The sequence below is a fragment of the Phaethon aethereus genome (genome assembly GCF_964289735.1).
Source record: "Phaethon aethereus genome assembly, chromosome: 4".
Lineage (NCBI taxonomy): Eukaryota > Metazoa > Chordata > Aves > Phaethontiformes > Phaethontidae > Phaethon > Phaethon aethereus.
In genome coordinates, this window is record NC_138578.1 from 83,476,511 (window position 1) to 83,501,699 (window position 25,189).

Genomic DNA, 25,189 nt, shown 5'->3' on the forward strand with positions numbered 1-25,189 from the left:
CTCCAATTAGCTTCAGCCCCAATTCTGCCCACGAACAACAGGTAACTCTCAAACTCTTCCTCCCTGGGAACTGCAGCCCACTTCACTTTAAGACGGGCCTCCAATTCAAGATTTTTCCTTTTAGCCCTTAAACACCCAATTTTTCCTCTAAAGTAAGCCATTTGCTCAAATGTCCGACTGCAAACTAAACTATTGGGGCAACACCTCTGCATTTTTCAGGCACAGTTATGAAAACCTCAACTCTACACAGTAATCTCACAAGTTTTATCTTTTGGAACAACAAAAATTTCCAGAATTTCAGTACCATATGCCATCTTAAATCCTTCCACAAAATAGCATCACTGAAATAAAAACAAAATGTAGCTTTCTATACAGGTCAGCACTCTAAAGTAAATTACTTGGAATGGCAAGGATATTTTTATCCAAGTTTAAAAAAGCTATAGCACTCAAAAGGAAGATATTTGTTACTGATCATGTGTAAATCACACCTATGAAACTAGGACTCAACTAGGCAGAAACTACTCTTCCAAATTAATTCCCTGCACAAAATAAGTTTGTTTGGGCTTTGTGTCAGGACTAAAGATAATAATTGTAGCCTGTATGCATATATTCAATCCCTATTGCATTCCCCTAGTTCCTATTGTTCATACTAATCAAGTCATTAAAAGAAGCAGTACTGAAGTGTACGTGACAATGGCTCTGAAGGCAAAGCATTCCAGTAGCTATTTGGTAATTTAATTAAGGCCTATTATTGAAAATTTGGTTTTACAATATGCATCTTCAGAAAAGGGCAATTTTATTAATCCAACTGGAAATTAATAGCATTAGGTACTGGAAATGAATAGCGTTAGGTAAGGGACCCATACTGTGACTAGCAAACTAATTCAAAAAAAAAAGTACTGATTTTATTTAGATAGGCTGAGCATAGCTAATTAAATGGGTTATCTAGAGGATATTAGAACAGATGAGTAATGACAGCATTCAAGATGCACACAATGAACAAAAGACTAAACAACCAAACTATGCATGTTATTCTTCATTCTCCCCTTTAAAATGACCTTCTTTAGCTGTGGTGACCAATTCCTCTCAATAACGTTTAATTACTCATATACCTGTCAGTCACTTTAAGTTAAAATCCATTTTCTATGCTGCAGCAGCTGCACTGCAGACTTCCCTCAACTCTACCTACAACCATGCCAGAGGAACCACTTCACATGAAAAGAATTGAGTTCCCAAAGCCCACTGATTAACTTGCATTCTGAGAAAAAAAAAAAGATGACTGGCAACCTAAAGAAAATATGACCAAGATAACAGTTTCGTTAAACCTTATAGCCAAACTTTGAAACTGTACAGAAAAAGGCTCAAATTCAACACACCTGGAGTGACATATTCTTTGTCACAACATTGCAAGAAAAATAGCATGAAAAACATCACCTGAACAAGTTTCTTCTACCTGTAGCTTCGTATTTTAATCTTTTACCAAAATATTTTACTATGGAAAGAAAAAAAGCGCAATCCACTGTCAATTGAGGTCAGCAAGAATCTTCCTTGGAGAGGGAATTTAACTTGAACAAGTCTTGGACAAATGGGGATAAAATCACAGAATCACAGAATCACTAGGTTGGAACGGACCTTCAAGATCATCAAGTCCAACCATTAATCCAGTGCCACCATATCCCCTAAACCATGTCTTGAAGCGCCACATCCACATGTTTTTTGAACACTTCCAGAGATGGCGACTCCACCACCTCCCTGGGCAGCCTGTTCCAAGGCTTGACCACTCTCTCAGTGAAGAAGTTTTTCGTAATATCCAATCTAAACCTCCCCTGGTGCAACTTGAGGCCATTTCCTCTTGTTCTATCACTAGTTACTTGGGAGAAGAGGCCAACACCCTCGTCGCCACAACCCCCTTTCAGGTAGTTGTAGAGAGCGATAAGGTCTCCCCTCAGCCTCCTCTTCTCCAGACTAAACACCCCCAGCTCCCTCAGCCGCTCCTCATCAGACTTGTGCTCCAGACCTCTCACCAGCTCCGTTGCCCTTCTCTGGACACGCTCCAGCACTTCAGCATCCTTCTTGTAGTGAGGGGCCCAAAACTGAACACAGGATTCAAGGTGCAGCCTCACCACTGCCGAATACAGGGGCACGATCCCTGCCCTGCTCCTGCTGGCCACACCAGTGCTGATACAGGCCAGGACACTGTTGGCCTTCTTGGCCACCTGGGCACACTGCCGGCTCATATTCAGCCGGCTGTCGACCAGTACCCCCGGGTCCCTTTCCGCCGGGCAGCTCTCCAGCCACTCCTCCCCAAGCCTGTAGCGGTGCATGGGGCTATTGTGGCCGAAGTGCAGGACCCTGTACTTGGCCTTATTAAACCTCATCCAGTTGACCTCTGCCCATCGATCCAGCCTGTCCAGATCCCTCTGCAGAGCCCTCCTGCCCTCCAGCAGATCAACACTCCTACCCAACTTGGTGTCATCTGCAAACTTACTGAGGGAGCACTCGATTCCCTCATCTAGATCATCTATAAATATATTGAACATGATACCCCAGAAACCCCCAGAACCGAGCCCTGGAGAACACCACTCGTGACCGGCCACCAGCCAGATTTAACTCCATTCACCACAACTCTCTGGGCTCGGTCATCCAGCCAGTTCCTCACCCAGCGAAGAGTGAACCTGTCTAAGCCACGAGCCGCCAGTTTCTCCAGGAGAATGCTGTGGGAGACGCTGTCAAAGGCTTTACTAAAGTCCAGGTAGACAATGTCCACAGTCTTTCCCTCATCCACTAGGCGGGTCACCTGGTCATAGAAGGAGATCACGTTGGTCAAGCAGGGCCTGCCTTTCATGAACCCATGCTGGCTGGGCCTGATCCCTTGATTGTTCTTCACATGCCCTCTGAGCACTCTCAAGACCAACCGCTCCATAATCTTCCCCGCTACAGAGGTCAGGCTGACAGGCCTGTAGTTCCCAGGATCCTCCTTCCGGCCTTTCTTGTAGACGGGCGTCACATTGGCAAGCCTCCAGTCTTCTGGGACCTCCCCTGGTAACCAGGACTGCTTATAAATGATGGAGAGTGGCTTGGCAAGCTACTCCGCCAGCTCTCTCAGTACTCTCGGGTGGATCCCATCAGGCCCCATAGACTTGTGGGTGTCCAGGTGGTTTAACATGTCCTTGACTGCTTCCTCCTGGATTATGGGGAGTTTATTGTGCTCTCCATCCCCATCTTCCAGCTCAGGGGGCTGAATACCCTGTGGATACCTGGAGTGGCTATTAAAGTCTGAGGCAAAGAAGGCATTAAGTACCTCAGCCTTGTCCTCGTCCTTGGAGACAATGTTCCCCGCCATATCCAGTAGGGATGGAGATTCTCCTTGCCTCTCTTTTTGTTGTTAATATATTTGTAAAAACATTTTTTATTATCCTTTACGATTGTAGCCAGACTGAGCTCTAGCTGGGCTTTTGCCTTTCTAATTTTGTCCCTGCTTGACCTAACAAGATACTTGTACTCTTCGTGAGTTGCCTGCTCCTTCTTCCAGAGGTGATAAACTCTCCTCTTTTCCCTGAGTCCCAGCAAAATCTTCCAGAGGTGATAAACTCTCCTCTTTTCCCTCAGTCCCAGCAAAATCTCCCTGTTCAGCCAGGCCGGTCGCCTTCCACGCCAGCTCTTCTTATGGCACATGGGGACTGCCTGCTCCTGCGCCTTTAAGATTTCCTTCTTGAAGGCTGTCCAGCCTTCCTGGACCCCTTTGTCCTTTAGGACTGTCTCCCCAGGGACTCTCTCAACCAGTGACCTGAACAGGCCAAAGTCTGCCCTCCGCAAGTCCATGACAGCAGTTTTGCTGACCCCTCTCCTTACTTCACTCGCAACTGAGAATTCTATCATGTCGTGGTCGCTAAGCCCAAGACGGCCTCCGACCACCACATCTCTCACCAGTCCTTCTCTGTTTGTAAACAGCAGGTCCAGTAAGGCACCTCCCCTTGTGGTCTCACTCACCCGCTGTGTCAGGAAGTTATCCTCCACACACTCCAGGAACCTCCTAGACTGTTTCCTCTCTGCCGTGTTATACTTCCAACAGATGTCCGGTAGATTGAAGTCCCCCACAAGAACACGGGCCAGCGAATGCGAGACTTCTGCCAGTCACTTATAGAATGTCTCATCTGTCTCTTCGTCCTGGTTGGGTGGTCTGTAACAGACTCCCAGCAAGATATCTGCCTCATTGGCCTTCTCCCTTATCCTTACCCATAAACACTCGACTTGGTCTTCACAATCATTGATGTCTATGCCATCAAAACACTCCCTAACATACAGAGCCACCCCACCACCTCTCCTTCCCTGCCTATCCCTTCGAAAGAGTTAATAGCCATCCATTGCAGCACTCCAGTCATGAGAAGCATCCCACCATGTTTCTGTGATGGCAACTACATCATAGCTGTCCCGCTGCACAATGGCTTCCAACTCCTCCTGTTTGGTGCCCATGCTGCGTGCATTGGTGTAGATGCACCTGAGCTGGGCTATCGATTTCAACTCCGGCACGCCACCCCTAGGCTCAACTCTAGTGAGCCTGGTTTTATCCCCTCCCCCCTCCAAATGAGCGGACAGAAGGATAAAGTACAACTGAGCTCCCACTTTGTGCAAATTTCTTTCTAAGTACTTCCTCCTCCCAAACGCTCCCTTAGCACTTACAGTTTTCAAACCCCTTTCATTTCACATTAGAATCTGCAATAGGTTCAACCAGTCTTATTTTGGGAAAACAGACACGGAGATGTATCATATGCAGATTTCTCAAGAAGAAATTGGTGAAGAAATGCTAATGAGTTATGATGTGGTTACTACAAATAGCAATATTCTAGAAGATTCAGAGTACAATTATATCCAGAGCTACTGAAGGCTCAAATACTCAGTCAACCAGCAGAGCAGGAAGGAATCAAAGTAGTATTACTATTGCTAAGAGTACTTACATAGCACCTTCCATGCAAAGACCCAAAAACATTTCATAAACACTGATTCACAGCACTGCTTTTGAACATGCATGATAAATATTTATCCTCCTTTTACTAGGCACAGAGAACTTGTTGTACAACAGTATGGCAAACAAGCAGCAGAGCTGATTCCCCGAGTAGTCTGATCTGACCATAATGTTCATTGCTTATTTGATGCTCTGAAGTTTCACCTGTCTTTGCACATAGGTTATGAGAGAAAGTCAAAAGTAAGAACACCTACATCATCGCAAGCCAAGGAGATTAAAGCATGAATGAGAGCCTAAAATAAGATATGAAATTTGTGTCACAGTTAGATAATATGATACCCTTTACCTATTTTAATATTTCATGTAAGTAGCTGCTGTCATTGTGACAGTGATGCTACAGCATCATGAACATGAAAAGTGGACTGCACAGTAGCAGACTGTAGAAGTGGCAGAACTGTAGAGAAAAGATAGTTACAGAGTCAACTCCTGTTAAAACAGAACTCAAATTATTTTTGCAGCATGCACCTCCCTCATACAAACAAGAAATATACTTTTTTTTTGTTTAAGCAGGAAGAAAAAAATATGACAACAGAAAAGCAAGAAACACTCCTTGTTAGTCTCCCAACTCCATCCAGGTTTACCAGTTCTGATTTCCAGCTCACTGTTTGTCAACGTTTCTTATCAAAATGCCCATAAACTATTGATCTGTCTGCAATGCTATTGCGGGGTGGGAAGAGAAGAGGATTTGATTTGGGGGAGTAGAAGGAAGATGAAGGAGGATCCCTAAGAAATAAATATATTTATAATTAGTTGGGAATTCTCCTGACTGAAACATGGCCCTCAGAAAACGTCAGTAGTGTTCAACCCAAGAAATCTCACGTGAAAGAAAAAATTACCATCAATGACTGATTCTCCCAGGAAGGCAACCACCCTGAAGAAACAGCCACCCAATAAGCCAAAAGCTCTACAAATCAAGAAGCAATCCTACCGTGCCAGCTTCAGAACAGCCCACCTAGCAAATGTTCAGTGAAACCAATACATTTACCCATTCCAATACCACTGTTTACATCATTCAACTGTTGCACATCATCACAAGAATCATGTCCTCGGTTCTCACAGACTGTATTAGTTATACGAACACATTTCATAAAATCTTCCCAGAAAAACCTAAGGCTTCTTTGGAGTTCGCTCTTTCAAAATTTCCTTCAAAGAAAACAAACAAAAAAAAAAAGCAACTTTTACACTACTGCATATATCCACAACTGCATATACCCAATTTTTATGCTCTGAAATCAGAGAATCAAAAGCCAGTCATGCTTGAGACACTGAAGTAACAGGAGGACCTTAATGAAAGATGATCACTTCCTGAAGTCAAATACCTCCCGCACAAGTTGGATTTTCCTGCTAGCATTGGAGCTTGATTTGTGTTTTCACATAACAAATGCCCCAGCTCAAAGTGGCAGGGCTTATGGCCCACACACCCATCAGCTGTAGTTTCTGATACTGGCATACATAAGGCCGTGCTATGCATTCAGCACCGCTCTTTACAAGAACCTGTCACAAGATTAAAAAAAAACAAACAAAAAAAACATAAAGGAAATAATGTGTCCTTTTCAAAGACAGCCAAGTCACTAGGACCTCATGGGTTAGCAGATGGAAGGAAGCAAAGGAAACGGGCAACAACACACTCCATTTTAATCCTCATACCAACAAGCAATATTAAAGAAACAGCACAATGGAAGAGATCTGCCACATATTAGCACTGTGTGTACCAGGGCACGGGGTACATAACTAAGCAGTTGCAAGCAAGAATTAAGTTAGGATTTAGTAAATGAGTATAATCATCTCTGAGGGCTTCCATAGAATTAAACTTAAATGAAGAAAATTTAATAAGGTTTTTCTTCCTGAAATCCAATACATCAAAAGTTAGCTTTTGCTGCTAAATATATAATGAGAGGAAAAGACAAAAATAAAGCTGAACAACTACAGTCACCCCCACTGTAGTTACAACACAGTGCCATTAACTTAAATGGGAGGAACAGCAGCTCCTGTTTAGCATTCTTAATTGCTGCTACATTTCACACAAATAGGAACGTTTCTCAGTTTTGAACCACTGGAAGTTTGAATACCCAGGCTTAGCTCTCCTTACTTTATTCTGACCCACAGACCACTGAAAATATCCCAGTAAAAATATCACACAGTAGAACATAGCACAACAAAGAAAAACATCTAGATATGGGAAAGAGAACTCCCTGGATGAGTAACTCTAACAATCTGATCTTCCCAAAACATGAAAAATACACTATAATTTCTTCCAATCACTCCATCTCATTTCTCCCTGCTAAAAATCAGAGGTACATGGCCAGGTTAATTCAGTATAAATCTGTATTTCAGTTTCCTTATCCATCTGAACATGCAGATGCAAAATCATCAACCCTAAAAAAACAGGCAGTGGAGTTCAGGGGCAATTCTTCCAACATCAGCAAGCATTTACACCAAATTAAGGTGATCACATAACAGTGCTAGAGGTAGATCCCATTCCAAACTTGTATCCTTTGTTGGATTTCATCCTGCTAAGTTCAGGACTTCTTCCTCATTTTGCCAAGAACATTCCTGATTCCGATACCATTTTCCAAAGCTCTTATCAATTTCCCCAGCATAGTCTTATCTACTTATTTTCTAGGTCTCAATATCTACTAATCACACAATGCCCCATCCCTGGAAACATCCCAGGTCAGGTTGGACAGGGCTCTGAGCAACCTGATCTAGCTGAAGATGTCCCTGATCATGGCAAGGGGATTGGACTAGATTGACCTTAAAAGGTCCCTTCCAACCCAAACCATTCTATGATTCTGTGATTCATCAATGAAAACACTTAACAGGAATGAGCCAGGAAAAAACATCAAAAACTGTACCTGAAATGCCTTCCAAATGTGCTGTCTATTTTCCTAGTTTGTCCCAAGATCAAAAACTCTTCTGGGGTCATGATACTATCATATGCTGCCACCCCTTTAGCTACTAGATCACTTACTCTCTCAAAGATGATAATGAAACAGGTTTGAAATCAATTGTCCTTAACAAAATCACACTGGATATTTTCTGAACAATTTATTTCAAGTGCTTTAAATAGTTCATTCTAAATTCTTCCATTTCTGTGTTTTATGACCTACTCCTAGTGGATAAACAAGCATACAATATAAAAAACACAATTAATGAATAATTAAACAAACAACAATTTATATTTCAGACAAGCATGAATTTGACTGTCTGTATACACAATTAGTTTTGAATACAGATACAGAAAAGTCCCCATCCTACAAACTGAAATTCTTTCACTGCAGGTTTCTTCATAGCTGCACAACTTGTACTACATACCAAAAGGTTCCTGTTCTTATTCGTCCGTTAGTTTACGTTCAAATTAAAAAGCTGTAAAAAGTTGTCATAAATAATACCTAAATCAAGCTTTCTACCCTGTAGGATGGCTTTCTCCCTGGTCTGGGAAGCCTTACGAAGCAGAAGAAAGCTAAGGTGTGAGCTCCTCCCACCACCTGTACAGTGCAGTGCAAGCTTCATGCCACTTGGAGTCAGCAACCCACTGCTGCAGGGCAAGGTCTTCCCCAGCTGTGGGGAAGGAACAAAAAAGGTATATGGAGAAACAGGTACATATTTATCTGTTAAAACATGGAATTGACCACTGTGTCCCTGAGGATTAAAGGAACAATTTTGCCAGAACACAAAGACTGTAGGTCATGCTGTCGTATACCTACCTGTTCCTTTCGGGGCGCAATTACCAGCTTGTAATGAACGGTCAAGGGAAAGCAAAGCAACTGTCGTGCAAAAGAACCCCAAAGGCTGCATGTAAACTCAGAATTCCCTTAATGCTACTTAAATGTGACTGCATTTTACAATAACCCAATGATTTCATTTATCGTGGCTTTACAGTCCATATCAACCCTACTTTGTGTGTGAGAACACAAAGTAAAAAAAAGAAAAAAAAAAGTCTCATTCAAATGCAGAATAAGTTTTTACATCAGAGATTTTTTTTTCTGGACAGAAGCCCAGTACCTCAAGTTGTATGAAAATTGTTAGCATTTAAGTCTAGTTACTGAAATGAATAACAAAATTCCCATTGTCTGCAAATAGTTCAGCACTAGAAGTTCATCTATGAACACATCAGTGAACAATATAGATTTCAAAAATATTAGTCAGCAAAATGTGACAATGATTTGGTGCTGTCAGGCATGAGAAACACAAATTATTTAAGCTGTACCTTGTTTTTTCAATGAGGATTGGTGTGCCAGCAGTACTTTTCAGACCCATGTCATTCCCTCCCGGCCTGAAGACACCACCAACCAGTACATCAGGTGTCGTGTGAATTCTGAACTGTTTTATTACTTTCATGCAATGAACGTTGGGCTTTCGAATGGCCATGAGAGATCAGAACCAGTGCAGCAGACCTCAAATAAAGCAAGGCAAGATTCAGGACACAGTAAACTGTCAGGGATGTGCTGAAAGTGTTACAGAGAGGTAACCTGTGTTATGTACACAACATACACTGACATTGCAAAGATTGCCAGCGCATCATTTTGAATCTTTTAAAAATAGTAGTTTCCACCGTCGAGTTTATAACATCAATAGCTTTATGGAGTGTCCTAAAATCACAACTGGAAAATTAATCATTGCTGATCTGCAACAAGTCTGCCTGGTTTTTGCTCAGTTTCCTAAGAAAGTAAGGCTTCCACGGCTGACAGCACTCTCTGCACAGTCACGCCTCAGCCATAAGCATTGTAAGGCAATCTGAAAGCAGATTACTGTAATATACCTTAATGCCTGAAGCAGAAGTTTTATTCATGTAATCACAGTGTAACTTATGTTGGAAGGACCTCTGGAGGTCACCTAGTCCCACCTCCTGCTTGAAGCTGGGATAACTTCAAGGCTAGTTCAGGTTGCTCAGGCCTTATCCTGTCAACTTGTGACTAGTTCCAAGGATGGAGATTCTACCACCTCTGTGGGCCCTGGTCCAGCACTTCACCACCCTCTTCATGAAAAACTGAGAAAAAAATCAGGAGTGAATTTGAGCCTAGGAAGAAGGGAGGGGTGGGGGGAAGGTGTTTTAAGACTTGGGTTTATTTCTCATTACCTTACTCTGATTTGATTCATAATCAATTAAATTAATTTTTGCCAGGTTGAGTCTGTTTTGCCCATGATCGTAATTGCTGAATGATCTCTCCCTGTCCTTATTTCCACCCACAAGCTCCTCATTATATTTTCTCTCCCCTGTCCAGCTGAGGAGGGCAGTGATAGAGCAGCTTTGGTGGGCACCTGGCCTCCAGCCAGGGTCAACCCACCACACTAGGCTAGCTGGTTAGGAGTTCTTCAGGTCCTCTTTCCTGCCCTTCTTGAAAAAGGGCATAACATTAACCTTTTTCCAGTTATCATAAATATCCTCCAACCTTTCAAAGATGATGGAAGGAAGTCTTTCATGGCATCAGCCAGCTTCACCACCACCCTCAGATACACCCTGTCCAGACCTATGGACTTGTGCATGTCCAGTTTTCCTAAGCAGTCACTTTCTTGAGCCTCCACCACCCCAGCCACTGTCTCTCACCCATAAATTCTTCTACTACACACAGTAAGAAGGAAGATTTAAATGAAACTATGGGTTTATCCCATTTCTTTGCAACTGAAGCTGGATTCATCTTTTTATTAATCCAGAAGTAATTACTTTGGGTTTCATAGAATCATAGAATAGCTCAGGTGGAAGGGACCTCAAAAGATCATCTGGTGCAATCTCTTGTGGGAAAGGGAGCCTAGATGAAAGCCCAATTTCCAATTATATGAACATACTAAATTCCTAATATGTTTAACACTGCTACAGTCATTTCAGCAATCTAACAGCTAAAAACCAAAACTATTAACTTTTCTCCAAGCATCAACCTCTTTCTTATTCCAAATACATTTTAAATTTAATTTAAGCATCTACCTGAGATTTCAGAACAGCTCATTTCACACAAGGTAGCTAAGACACCTTATTTTCATTCCTGTGCAAAAATCCCTTACCTGCTTGCTGTCCAAAGCGTAACTCCAACAGGAACATTTCACAGCATTCCTGAATGCTTTTATGTAATGAGAAGGTCAACTACTTCTTTATATTCTCAGCTTTGGACCACTGAAAAAGCAATGAGTATCCCTGATTTTTACATTTTTGCTTGTCTGTTTAGATCATATTTATAAGAGCTGTATTTTGTATTGTATTGTCCTTTGACTTATACAAAAATGCTCATTCCTTTAGCTCGTTCACACTAAGTTACCACTGAAATAAAAGGTACCTCTGCCAGAAGTACCTTATTTTGATGTTTCTTCTTGGCTTAAAACAAAAAAAAAAGGAGAAGGAAAAAATTCTATTAGAGATGGAATTTTGGTAATGTAGCTATTAATTTGCAGCATTTAAGAATGGGAACCAAAGACTTGATCCTACTGGATCCTGTTTGCAATAGCTATGCTTAGCTAAATGTAGATTCAAAAACTTTGCAGGACAGTGCTTAAATTATCCTCATAATCAAAAGTAAACTAAAAGAGGAAACAGGCGAAGTGTTTTCACTGATGAAACAAAAAATAGCATAAACAGTAAAAAGTATCACTATGCTGGTTACAGAATTTCTTCTCACTCTTAGAGTCTGATGCCAGAAGTTCCATAATGCCTTTAAATTATCATAAACTGGCACTTTGGCAGGAAGATACAGTCCCAGTCTCTCTTCAGTAAGCAAAAACTTGGGGTAAGAGTTAAGTAGATGTTTCTTGAGCCAGTTTTAATCGTGGTTAACAGTCCACTGTCTAGCTGTGCTGGTTTGTTGTCTGTTGGAGTACGTGACAAGACAAGACAGATACAACAAGTAACCACAGCAGCACAAGACACTTCTTTTGATAGGTGAGCTGGGGCTTGCTAGCTGATAGGCACTCATGAAACCACAGCCTTGCATGTTACAACTTACAGATATAGGCTTTCAGTGTTATTCTGTCTTTGTCAATTGAAATTATAGCTAAATTAGTCTCTTGCACCACAAATACACAACAGAGGTATAAGAGCTGCCATACTACGACAGACGGAAGATCCTTCTGGCCTACTATTTATCTGCACCTGCATCCCCTTGACCCAGAAGAGCAGCAGAACACTAACAACAAGCTTGGCTCAGCTCCATCTCATATTCCCAGAGCTGAGCTCCGGTTGTCAGAGCAGCAATTAAATCACAGTGCAAAACAAACACAGGGGAGGAAGCAGTGGCCACCATAAAACAACAAAACATGACACCCAGAAAGGATCAAAATAAACTGACCTATGATGAAAACCATGAATGTAAAACAAGAAGGAGAAGGCAAGTTCACTGGTCCATAACATCACATACAACTTAGACTCATGAAGTTAACTATGAAATCTGCCTGTAAATCAGCGTTCAAATGAACTTCATTTCTACTTAAATACATACAACGCACAGTAGTGCAAGAACCGCTCCTTCTATTGCGTGGCAAATGAGCCTTCCTGAAAACAAATGGCAAAGGTCCTTCAGCAGAAGGCTTTTGGAAACCGAATTAAGACTATACTGAGTCCCCATATTCACATGTTTGTTGAGGCTAGACTTGCCTTTAACATGTCATATTTATTCACATGGCTGTTTCCATTCTTTGTCTTAGCTTCTATTCTTTTTCCTGATAAGACTGAAATCCATACCAATCTGTGGTTCTTCCCAGGGAACGTTAGTAAAAATTCATGACATCTACCACTGGTTGTCATTTGGCTGTTGCACCACCGAGTTACTTCAGAGCTCCGGGATGAAGCTCTGGAGTGCTCACTGATCTTTATAACTTTTCATTTTGGGTTGTCCTCTGGTACCTTTCCCAATACAGAACTGCGGACATGACATCCACAGACATGTCCAGACTCAAGTGTCCACTATCAGCTGTTCACGCACCTTGCGGAAAGAAAGAAACCTCACAACTGTTTGCAGGAGTCAGAACTTGTGCAGGTGCTGCAAGCTGGAAACCACCATGAGAACAGTGGGACAGTTAAGACCAGGTGCCAGAACAGCACAATACCAGAGGAAGGAAGCTTCCCAATGCTCTCACAGGTGGCAAATTCAGGAAGATGTTGATCCCAGAGCATGGAGGTGGCAGCACATGATGGGACACCCATGATCTCCAGAGATCTCCTCTTCCCAGTCTCCAGCATTGATATGAACACAGCAAAGTGCACAGAGCCATGTATGAGCCCTTCTAGGGCATGAATGGCTCCCATGAGGCCACTCCAGTCCCACTGGCTCGGACTTCCCAGGAGAGTTAGTAGCCAAGCCAACTGCACTCACCGTTCTCCAGGGCAGAGGAAGGCACAAGGGAAACAGGACAATTACACACACACTCCCAGGAGGGGAGGAGGAATCAGAACAGCTACAGCCCCTTTTTCTCTGGGACAGGGCGGGCTCAGGCCAGTTGCATCCCTCCTTTTTCTGCGGCAGAACCAGTCAGTGAAAGCCCCTTCCCGGGGCAGAAGGCGAGATCAGGCCTGCATCCCTCCTTTTTCTGCGGCAGAACCTTCCCGGGGCAGAAGGCGAGATCAGGCCTGCATCCCTCCTTTTTCTGCTGCAGAACCTTCCCGGGGCAGAAGCCGAGATCAGGCCTGCATCCCTCCTTTTTCTGCGGCAGAACCAGCCAGTGAAAGCCCCTTCCCGGGGCAGAAGGCGCGATCGGGCCAGTTTACACACAGACACACACGGGGCGGGGGGCGGGGGAGAGAGGCACACGCGGGGAAGGAGAAACAGGAGTGAACCAGCCTGTCACACTCCCCGCCCCCAGTCCGGAGAGGGGCTGAGGGGCAGCTCAGAGCAGCTACCGCCTCCCTGGCGCGTTGCCCTCCAAGGCCGCCTGCCCGAACCCTTCCGTAGACACCGTACTCACAGGAACACGCCCGTTCTCTTCCTCCTCCTCTGCCGGCTCCATGGCAGCCGGGCGGCAACGCCCGCCCCGCCACAGCGGCCGCCCCGGGGGCCGCGGCCCGGCACTCGCCCGCCTGCCCGCCCAGCTCTGCTGCGCATGCGCTGCCGCCCTGCCAACCCGCCCCGTTGTCAGGGACTCCCTCCCGTCCCGCGCATGCGCGGGATCCGCCTCCTTCGCGCGCCGCGAGTGGCCGTTGGAGGGCAGGGCGGGGCGGGGCGGACGCCGCCGCCGAGCGGCGGCTGAGGGCGCGCGCGACGCTGTTTTGGCGCGCAGAGCGGCGGTGAGTACCCGGATGGGAGCGCTGCCGGGGGGTGCTGCACACGCAGCCCAGCCTCCAGCTCCAACGCTGCCTCCCGCCTCTCAGAGCCGCCCGCTGGGTCAGAGGGAGCTGGAAGCAGGTGCGCACTGAGGGGAAATCTCTGTAACTGAGAGGTTTCTCAAATGAGTGTGGTGGCTGCATGGTTTTCCTGTGACAGGGAACCATTGCCCCTGCTCCTCTGTGCCAGTCCGCTTGTAGAGAGGCAATACCTGATGATAGCAGGCTTTTGGGATTTGGTGATAAGCGTACATTAAAATCTGGAGGCAGACATTTTGAGGTAGTGTAGGTGTTGCCACAGAATGAGATGCGGTTTCCTAGGGGGGGAAGTTCATCCAGCTTGCTCAAAGCTCTCCATCAGGAGAGGTGATCTGTCTGTGGCCGTCTGTCAGGGAGAGTCTTCTCGGTTGCATTGGAGAAAGGACAGGCATCGAGTTTGGGGGAAATACTCTGCTGCCTGGGCAGGCAGAGAAGTTGAGATGAACTCCTGCAAGGACAGTTTAGGTCTGGGTATCAGTTGGCTCCCCTGATCATTCATTGCTTCCCTTTGGGTGCCACGAATGAAAGGTGAGCTCTGCAATTCCCCTGACACAGCCATAACGCTCTCCCTGAGGCATTCAGGACAAGTACCGACTATAATGACATTTTATGTTTCAGCTGGTTGTCAGCCAGGGTGAGGAAGGAATTTCCCCTTAGAAGCACAAATCGTCTGGCTGTATTTTATTTACTTGTCCTTCCTCTAAAGCACCAAGAGCAGGTGACAGTTGAAGCCAGAGCGGCAGAAGATGCAGATCATTGATCTGGCACGGTACTGACAGTCCTTCCCCCATGGCTCGAGAGGTACGGAGGAGTGAGAGGAGTCACTAGGGTCATTGACTGCAGCTTCACGATCCATGTTTCACAGAGAGGACATCATTTAATCTTTCATAAAGTCATTGAGCTTCTTCTCAAAAGCAATAAAGCTTTTCTAGTGTTGGTATAAGCAATATATCCAGCTGTCCATATGAATATAGCTCCAGACTATCCACCTCTCTGCATATAAGACAATAAATAACTGCATTCTTTACTAAGCAGGGCAAAGCTGAAGTAGATTGAAAAATAAAGGCACCTCCATAACATTTTCTCTCTCCTGAGTTATTTATTCTCCTCATAGCAGTTATTGCCATGTATCCAACGTAACATCTCCCAAAAGGCGGCGTGTGTTCATTTTTGTCTGCGTTGATTCTGCAGTGAATTGGGTGTTATCTTTCAGCCCTAGATAAATCAGAAGGCTAAAGTACGTCAAGGAAAACATTCCTTAAGATAATTAAAATGCTGACAAGAAAATGCAGCTTTATATCTGAACCCATCTCCTATTACAAATGCAATTAAATTTGCTGGTCCCGGCCTTTCCTAGTCCTTGTTTATGCACATCCCCAAAAATCATCACCTAATAATTTACGAATGAGGCTTAAGGAAATAACACATATCGGGGTGCATGCCTGGGGTGACTGGGCGAGGAAGAGAAGAGGCAGCAATAAAAAAGTAAATTGTCCTTTTACTCCGCTGCAAGAGGCAGAGATTCTGTGCTTGCTTTCCCTGGGAAGCATGAGGAACAGCCTGCTTGATTCCAGTGCCATTTTCCCCTAGTCACAGCAGTACAAGGGAGAGCAGAATTTAGCCCGTACGTTGTAGCGCTAATAACAGTTCCAAATGTCATCTGTGAGAGAGCTTGCCATTTGCTTTTCTCTGCTGCAAATGACTGAAGGGCTCCTCTTGTCATACAATACAGAAATTCTGTCATTCCCTTTATTTTTAGAAGAGCAATTCACAGGCAGAGAGGGGAGGAGGGAGGGTTTTCTGAATGTTTATCGCTTACACATCATACAGGAAGCTGTTCACATTCTTTAATTTTCTAACAATATCCAGAAACTTACTCAGTCTGAGATGTAATATGCTGAAATCCTTTTCCAATAAAATGTCACTTGAAATGAAAATCGGAGAGGAATTTTAAAAAAGGCCATCGCTATGGAAGATTATCAGAGAGAGTCAGGCCTGATCAGCCCTGCCTGGTCCAGCTTTCCCCAAAACTCTGTAAAGCCCAAGGGCTTTTAAAGGTGAAATACAATGTAGTAAAATACAGCAAATTATTAATATGCTGATTCCAGAGGAGAATATAAAATACAGGTGTCCCTCATGACTGCAAATAGAACTGTAAAAAGGAATATTTAAAAATGAGGTCCTGGGTTGTGCCAATGGCATGTTAATCGCAAAGCTTCTGACGTAGGGATTCTTTCTACCTAGTGCAAAAGCACTCAGGCGGCAGTGGGCTCTGGATGTGACCTCAGTGGAGGTGTTAATAAAAGCAGATACACAGTACTATGAATATTATGACCTCTTAATTAAGAATCTCTGTCCCTTACCACCACTGATGGTCCCAGGCAGCCTGAGAGGAGAAAGCAATCTACAAACGGTTGTGATATCCTCAGCTATTGCACTTTTTCACCGACCTCTTGGCATGCCAGCGACATACTAAACTGTTTTTCAAGTATTTTGCTGAAGATCTAATTGAGTTTCCAGGCTGTGGCAGATTCAGCCTGGCTGGAGGCCAGGTGCCCACCAAAGCTGCTCTATCACTGCCATCCTCAGCTGGACGGGAGAGAAGATAAAACAAAATGCGGGTCGAGGTAAGGACAGACTTGGCCTGGGGAAAAAATTTAATTTATTATGAATCAAATCAGAGTAGGATAATGAGAACTAAACCGAACTCTTAAAACACCTTCCCCCCACCCCTCCCTTCTGCCTGGGCTCAGCTTCAGCAGGGGGATGGGGAATGGCGGCTGTGGTCAGTTCATCACACATTCTCTCTGCCGCTCCTTCCTCCTCAGGGGGAGGACTCCTCACCCTCTGCCCTGCTCCAGCCTGGGGTCCCTCCCACAGGAGACAGTCCTGCATGGACTTCTCCAGCATGAGTCCTTCCCACGGGCTGCGGTTCTTCACGAGCTGCTCCAGCCCGGGTCCCCCACGGGTGCCGTCCTTCAGGAACAGGCTGCTCCAGCCCAGCCCCCGCGGGGTCCCAGGTCCTGCCAGCAAACCTGCTCCAGCCGGGGCTCCTCTCTCTCCCCGCGGGGCCACAGGCCCTGCCAGGAGCCGGCCCCAGCGCGGGCTGCCCACGGGGTCACGGCCTCCTTCGGGCATCCCCCTGCTCCGGCGTGGGGCCCTCCCCGGGTGCGGGTGCAGATCTGCTCCCCGTGGAGCTCCATGGCCGCAGGGGCACAGCCGGCCTCCCCGGGGGCTTCCCCGGGGGCTGCCGGGGACCCTCTGCCCCGGCGCCCGGAGCCCTCCTGCCCGCCCTGCTCTGGGCCGGGGGCTGCGGGGCTGCTCCTCTCACAGCCTCACTCCTCTCTCCGGCTGCAGCCGCACAGAAGTTTTTCCCCTTCCTCACTCCGTCCCCCCGAGGCGCTGCCGCCGTCGCTGACGGGCTGGGCCTTGGCCAGCGGCGGGTCCATCTTGGCACCGGCTCTGTGGGACACAGGGGAAGCTTCTGGCAGCTGCTCACAGCAGCCCCCCCCGAGCCCCCGACACCGAACCCTTGCCACACGAAGCCAGCAGACAGGCTGTCGGATCTGGATGTGCTGAGGTAGTTGGAAACTCATAATTGCCGGGAGCTGGTCAGCAGGATTCTTCAGCTGGCTTGGAAAATGTCAGCTATCTTAGTGTTTGCGACTTTCAGTATCAGGTACCTCAAGAACACTCTATACCTGACAGCGCTGGCTCCGCTCTGTTTTTCCTGGTTTGTGACTGAAAAAATGTGTGTGGTTTAGTGGGAGAGATCCGTGTAATCTCTACATCTAGTCCTGGTTTAAAAAGAAGTGAGGGAAAAAGCAAGTAAGTGAAGATAAAGCGTGTCAGTGGGCAGAAGGGTGGGCAGCAAGGAGAAAGAAAGTGCTCATACGTGAGAAAACTGATTAGGTAGGTGATTCAATTAGTGAAAGGACAGTGGGAGTGCTCCGTTAAAAGAAGAGCTGAAATGTGTATGTATTAGTGCAAGTGAAGGAGCTCAAACTGCGGATGCAGGACATGAAACCAGGTATTAGGATAACGATGATAATAATGAGTTAGAGCTCATGACTAGTGCATAGGCACCAAGGAGTCAGTGCTGCTTGGGGATGATGGAAATAAATGCATGAATGGGGAGGCTGTGCTACGTGCCATGGTTTACAAGGCTGGAGGAATAGGAGCTGGAATGGGTGGAACAGTGTAGGTCAACCTGACTTTGAGGAAAGCTGGAAAAAGATTTTTCTCCTTGCTGTCTGCAGGAGCGCTAACAATCTGCCATAATGACTGAAATACTCTCGGAGAAAGCAGGAGCGTTTATTAGCTGATTCTGTCTAAATCAGATTGAGAGATAAACAGAATCTGGGCTTAACTGCCATTTCCGATCTCAGAAGAGTAAATCAGGATTAAACCGAGAGAACTGTTTAATGAGAGAAAATGATCAGAGGAACTTGGACCCAGCATCTCTCCATCAAACCTCGGGCACCTTGCTGAGGCATTTAAGTTGGGATGACAGTTGCCTCGCAGTCCCTAATGAGGAATAGGATCACAGAACGGTTTGGATTGGAAGAGACCTTCAAAGATCATCTAGTCCAACCCCCCTGCCATGGGCAGGGACATCCTTCACTAGACCAGGTTGCTCAAAGCCCCCTCCAGCCTGACCTTGAACACTTCCAATGATGGGGCATCCACAACTTCTCTGGGCAACCTGGTCCAGTGTCCCACCACCCTCATTGTAAAAAAATGATTCTGCATGCCTAATAGCCACTCTCTGAGTGTACATGGTTCCTTCCAGTGACCTCAGAAGGTGCCTAGGATAACTAAACACCTAAGATAGGTACTCTGGAAAGATGCCCAAAATTAAGTTAAATAGATCCAAGTTTTGGGGACCTGAACATGGAGAAAGCTTGACATTTCTTTCTGTCAGTGGTGCATGAGTTGTTTAAAATTTTATTCCATATACAGGGGGGAAACCCTGCGTCGAAAGGCTCTGAACTCGAGTGAAAAACAGCCTCAAAGAGGGTACTGGGAATAAACAGGCACCCAAAGAGAGTGATCAGGAGGACTCCTCAACAAAGAAAGCTTTATCTTAGGAATGAGAAAGCTTGGGAGTGTGAAAGGGTAAGCTGGGTTAAGAAGAGGAAACCCCAATACCTTCCTCCCAAAGAGTGGGTCATGCTGAGCCCCTGATTTGAAGCAAAAGGAGAATGTTTTAGTCAACCTTTCTCCAGTGACACGAAGTAGGCTGGTAGCGCTGCTGCAAAGTGTGCTGTTTATTGACATCCCAACCAACAACCAGACAGTGCAGCTCCTGCAAATATCGCAGTCACAGATGCAGGACTAGTGTCTTGACTCACATCTTATGCAATCCTTCTCCTCACCAGGAAGCGAGAAAGAACCTATTAAATCTGCCCACACAGTGTCTCTAATGCCTGAGCTGAAAGTGGTAGGAAATTATGATAGATGCATGGAGCCCTTCCCCAGGTTTCAGACAAATCAAGGGAAAGTTCCTTTGGAAAAAGGTACAACTAATCATGGATTCTCCAGCTGCGATAATGTTTGGAGGTCTAAGTCTTTCTTTAAATCAGAGGTTTACGACTGAACACTTACATTTCTGGTAGGAGTCTGTAGGGAGTAGCCTTTGAATTGGTAAATCAGCTGCCTGAATAAACCACTTGTCAAACTAAAACGTTACATTCTTTGAGTTATTTGCTAAGTTTAAACAAAAAAAATTTAAAAATAAGTTAATTTAGTGGAGCTGAAAAATGACAAACTGGCAATGCTGGAAACAGGAGTCTTTCTTTTATCCGCAGGTTCAGAGTAGCTCCTGCAGTACACTTTATGCCATCCCATCGGCCTGCGTCTGCTCTGACAGCGGAATCATTTGTGCTCCAACACCCATTCAGATCTTGCTTTCTGTGCTGCATGGGGCTGCCAGAAATACATTCATTTCTGCTAATTGTACTGGTGGCTTTTAGTCATTTTGGACCTGGTTGTGTCTTTTTCAGACTCATCTCCCTGATAAAATCTGCTGTAGCATCAGGGCTCTGAGGCGGTGCCTGTGGAAGCCATGACATCTGGTTTATGTTTGAAATATTGAGGAGCCCGTTTAAGTTTTCCATCTGTCTCCTTCAGTAGCATTCTCCCGAGTCTGTCCACCACACCAATGCCCTCATGTGTTGTCTTCCAGGGTACCTGAATTACAGACCAAGAGTTCAGGTGACAGATAAAAAACTAAGTCTCTACACAGAGGTTTCTGCATGTGAATTGTGTGTTTAAACTCCTCTACAGTTAATGGCAATGGAGGATGGGATCCAGTTGCCTAAAAATAGCACCTAGTTCAGGTGCTTCCACATCTGCCTGGAGCTGGTGGGGGAAGGCCCTCACCCTTCTGCAATAGCAGTTTTCAGTGATTCCTGAAGCATTCAACTGCTAAACTGTGGGTATCTACTCTAGGGTCACTTGAATCACTCCTGCACTGGGCTCAACTCTTCTTACCTACCCACAGACATCTAGTGCCACCTGAGAGGTAGCAGAGCACCCAAGACATCCGTGCAGAGCTGGTAAATCTGACACCAGACCTATGGGAGACCTGTGCCTTTATGGAAATGGAGATGTGATACCCCTGGGCATCTCAAGTAGCACTTGATGCCTATGTCTGGGCAACAGAATTGATCCTCAGATTTTAATTGGCCATAAAGGGAACTTTAGACATCTCATTTGGATGCAGGTGTTCACATGTTCACACTCTCCTGTTTCGGGACCCCCAGTCTTGTACTTGCAACTCTTAGTCGACTTTTGCACTCTTGAGAGGAGCCACACACTCAACACTCTCAAGACACGATTTCTCTGATGGCAATTTCTGAAGCAATGTGCCCTCTTTCAGCATTAACCATAAACCCATAGTCAGTATTACCATGATGTCCAGATGACCAGTATTGGTGAAGTCTTCTGCACTCAGCCATGGCATCGCATCGCATCGCATCTCATCTCATCTTGTCTCCACCCTTCAGTTTCTTCTACCTTTGACTCTTCTGCCCTTTCCCACTGCAAGATTACCCAGTCTTAGCTCATCCCTGATCCCAGTTCTCTGCTCCTGTGCTCAGACTGCAGTGTTTGGGGTGGATAGGCAGCATGGCAGTTATCTAAAGTTATATTCCTATGGTACGGACTTCTAATCTGAATTTGGGTGTGTAAACTCCCTTTATAATCTGTGGGGAAAAATGATTTTAGGGCATGAGTCAGCTGATCTGCTTTAGATCTCTATTTTAGGATGAGATGAAGCATGCCCTCAAAGTTTCTGTTCATCTGTGTTGACTTTAAAGGGAACCCATGGTGACTTGCTCAAATGGAGATATCTGTACTCTAAAAGTCTTTGGTCTAATGAATTATATCAATAAAGAACAAGGGTGACTTCATCCGTTATATATTAATTCTTTTGAGTGGATTCACTCAGTCTCGAGTTCTGCTACCTGGCTAATACACTGTTAGACTCTTGCACTGTTCACTCCTTGAGATTCCCTTTCTTCTTTGCTCTGCCTTTCATTCTTCTCCATTGTTGCCAATGCAGGAGTTTCTTGATCGTCCCCACATTTGCCTCAAATATCTCATGCTGTCTCCTTTGCGCTTGCTTTCATCCCATCCCCCACTCTCTCCTTACACCCTCATTCTTGACTGCTAATTTCTCTTCACAGTACAGTCACGCTTTAGGTTCTGTCATCTCCAAAAACTCTCACTCTGAAACCCATTTGCCACCTCCATTCATGCCCCATCTTGCCTTCTCTCTCCACCTCTAAGCTCATTGAACACAGTGAACAATTGCTGCCACAGATCCATAGCATAGTTCAGGTCTGGAAGGGCCTTTTGGAAGTCCTTTAGCAGATCCGACTAGATCAAGTTGCTCAGGACTTTGTCCAGTGAAGTTCTGAATATGTCCAAGGATGGACATACCAAACCTGTTGGATTCTTCCAGTGTCCATCCCTTTTAATACCTAAGAAATGCTCATTCCAGAGTTTCTCATGACCTCTTTAAGTTAAATCTCAAAACCAATACTTCATCATTACCTTCCCTGACGTGTCAATCAATTACAGAAATCACACTGATCTTCCTCAAGTCTTGTCCTTCTCTGGCATCTTTCTATTTCTCCAGTGGATCCTTCAGTATGAACTCTAGAGAATATTTCTCTTCTTGCTCCCAGGCTCTCTGTGCAGGTCTCACGGCGCTCTATATATGCTGTTGTTGTATGGTCTACTTGTTACATCTCCTCTGGGAGAATGTTATAGACACAAACCCAGGTACTGCCTCTGTGATACCGACTCACAGGTCCAGCCCTTCACTCCACCTTCCCTCCTCAGTCTGGAGCAGAAGCTTGGCCTGTCTTTGGTATCCCCTTATTATGGATGTCAGCTTAGGCTCTGAATGGCTTCTCCCAGCCCTCCTGTGCTTTTCTTAGCAGACTATCACTCAGACCTTGCATGTGGGCCCCACTTTTCAGTTGAGTCTTCCTCTTGGTCCCTTCACTTAAGCTGTCTACATGTCTCCTTTCCACCTGCAGGCTCTGAGATGCAGCCACCCACACCCAGCCATCTTCCATTCCAAATGCTGCAATATCCCCTTCTCTGGACTTCACAGGCTAACCCCACCTGTACTTACCCAAGGGGTGGCTGCAAAACCTGACATTTTGCTTCTGTTGCCCTGCGTCCTCTGGCTCCCTCCTCTCCGTTGCCTCCAACTCAGAAGCTTGCTCTTTGTTTTCAAGGCCTCTTTTACTTACCCTCAGTGCATCCCGCACCTTTCATCAGCATCGGGAAGCCAGCTCGCTCTGCCAGCAGCACCAACCTTCGTTACCTCCGTGCTAGCGTGCGGACAAACGCTGTCATGCTCTTTCCCGTGCCACTCCCCGCATTTTGCTGTGACTCCTGCAAAAAGCTGCCTAACAGGCTACTGGGGTGCTGAGCTGACTTCCCGTCATGCTGGCTGACATTGTATCATTGTTTTCTTGCTTTCCTCCATCTGTCTGTCTCCATCTGTTATATCTCGCCTTATAGACCGTAGCCTTTGCGAGACAGAGACTGTCCTTTTTAGCTCCGTGTCTGTGCAGCGCGTGGTACAGCGTGGCCCTTGTCCCTGAGTAGGGCTAAAATGTAACTAAAAACATTAATCATAAATGTTCAATAAACTAATAGTTTATTTTATTGAACCCACAGCAACGGGTGCCCAGCCTTCGACTCTCACGAGAAAGAAGAGAGGCCTTCAGATCGTACCAGACTCGATCTCAATTCCCCAAATCCTCTTTTGGGGTAACAGGAGACTACCTCAGTTTTAACCATCTGATTGTCCTTAAATTGCTTATGTTATAATTATAAACCTCTGAAGTAAGACTAATAACATGCAACTGTAGCTCATTTTCAGACTTGGCTAAGAAAAGGCTGTAACCAGACTGAGCAATTTTAATTTAAGCAAATTAAGGCTATAAATTTAGCACGGTAACTAAATCCTACAAATCATAAACCGTCACCCCATGTTAACTGCACTATCATCTTCTTCTCACAGTTTGATATTATATAGCATCCTTATTTCTTGGTTTCTGACCAGTCTAAAATCATCGTTACAGTATTAGTCATGCAATGAATGTCTGGGAACTTACAATGCTTAACATTTTGTTTCTTTCTTACTTCATGGAAGGGTTTTTTTTGTTATTACTTTACTATTAAAGTACAGTACAGCACTATTTTTGGATAGAAACCTTTAAAATTAACTGAGTTATTATACTTAGTAAAAATAAGAGACCTACATGAGAAACTGTCTATTTAAATGCTCATTCCTCAATTTAATATTGAGTACCAGAAGCAGTAAAAGATTTTGCTCTTAATCATATTAATGAACTTGATTATTTTAGGAATACATGCTGCCAAGCAGGTTATCTATTTTGGAATGTAATAGCATCATAAATTAAATGTAGCAATTAAAAGAAAACATGTAACAAATAACAGATACATGAAAGTTTTGTCAGATGGGATGCTTGGGCAGGGGGAGAATGGTATGAAGGCAATCTACTCCCAAGTACGTGTTTTATAGGATCCAGTTGTCCCAGCTGGTCATTCCCAGTACAGTAAGGAAGGAAACAAGATTTCCTTGAACAGAAATTAGGATTGTGTCATCAATAGATGTTTTATACCTGGGCCCCCATTTTTTTTTTTTATTCTTGATATATACCCCAGAAACTTTTCAGATTCTGCATACGGAATCACTTTGAGGAAATCTAATAATAAAAAGAAATATTTACATCTTGTCATTTTAGAAGCCCCAGCCAGAAGCAAAGTGCTAGGCACTGTCCAAGTGCAGGAGGGAGATCTTTGCTATGCAGAGTTACCCACCAAAGACTGAGACAAGAAATAGTTACCAAAACCACCCTGTGGTAGGAACAGTCATCTCTTTGGGGGCTTTAGCTGTTGAAAAGTCCCATCAACTTTTGCTTCACCATCAACCTACTGGAAGGCGCTTTCTCTGCAGTTCCCATCATGACAGCAGTTGTGAGCTCTTCCTAAGCATCTTCTGAATTCTGCCCCCAGCTCCTCTTTGCGACAGGTCACCCCTGCATTGGAGGCAACAGGTTCTCGTGGGGGATAGAGCAGAGCAGGAGGGCTTGGAGCCTCATCTGTGCTGCTTCCCATCATAGGTAAGCCTGCCTTGAAGGCACACAGTGATCAGCAGCTCTCTGGAAGGAGAGTTTATGTGATAGCCGTTAACTTCCCAACATCTCCAGAAGATAAGAGAGAAAATTAGCCTTTGCCATCGCAGCAGTTTGCCAGTTCTAATGAAGAACAATTACTGCTGGGGAACAGTAAATGTTTCCCATTGGCAGGTTTCCTTCTCGCAGCCCACAGCT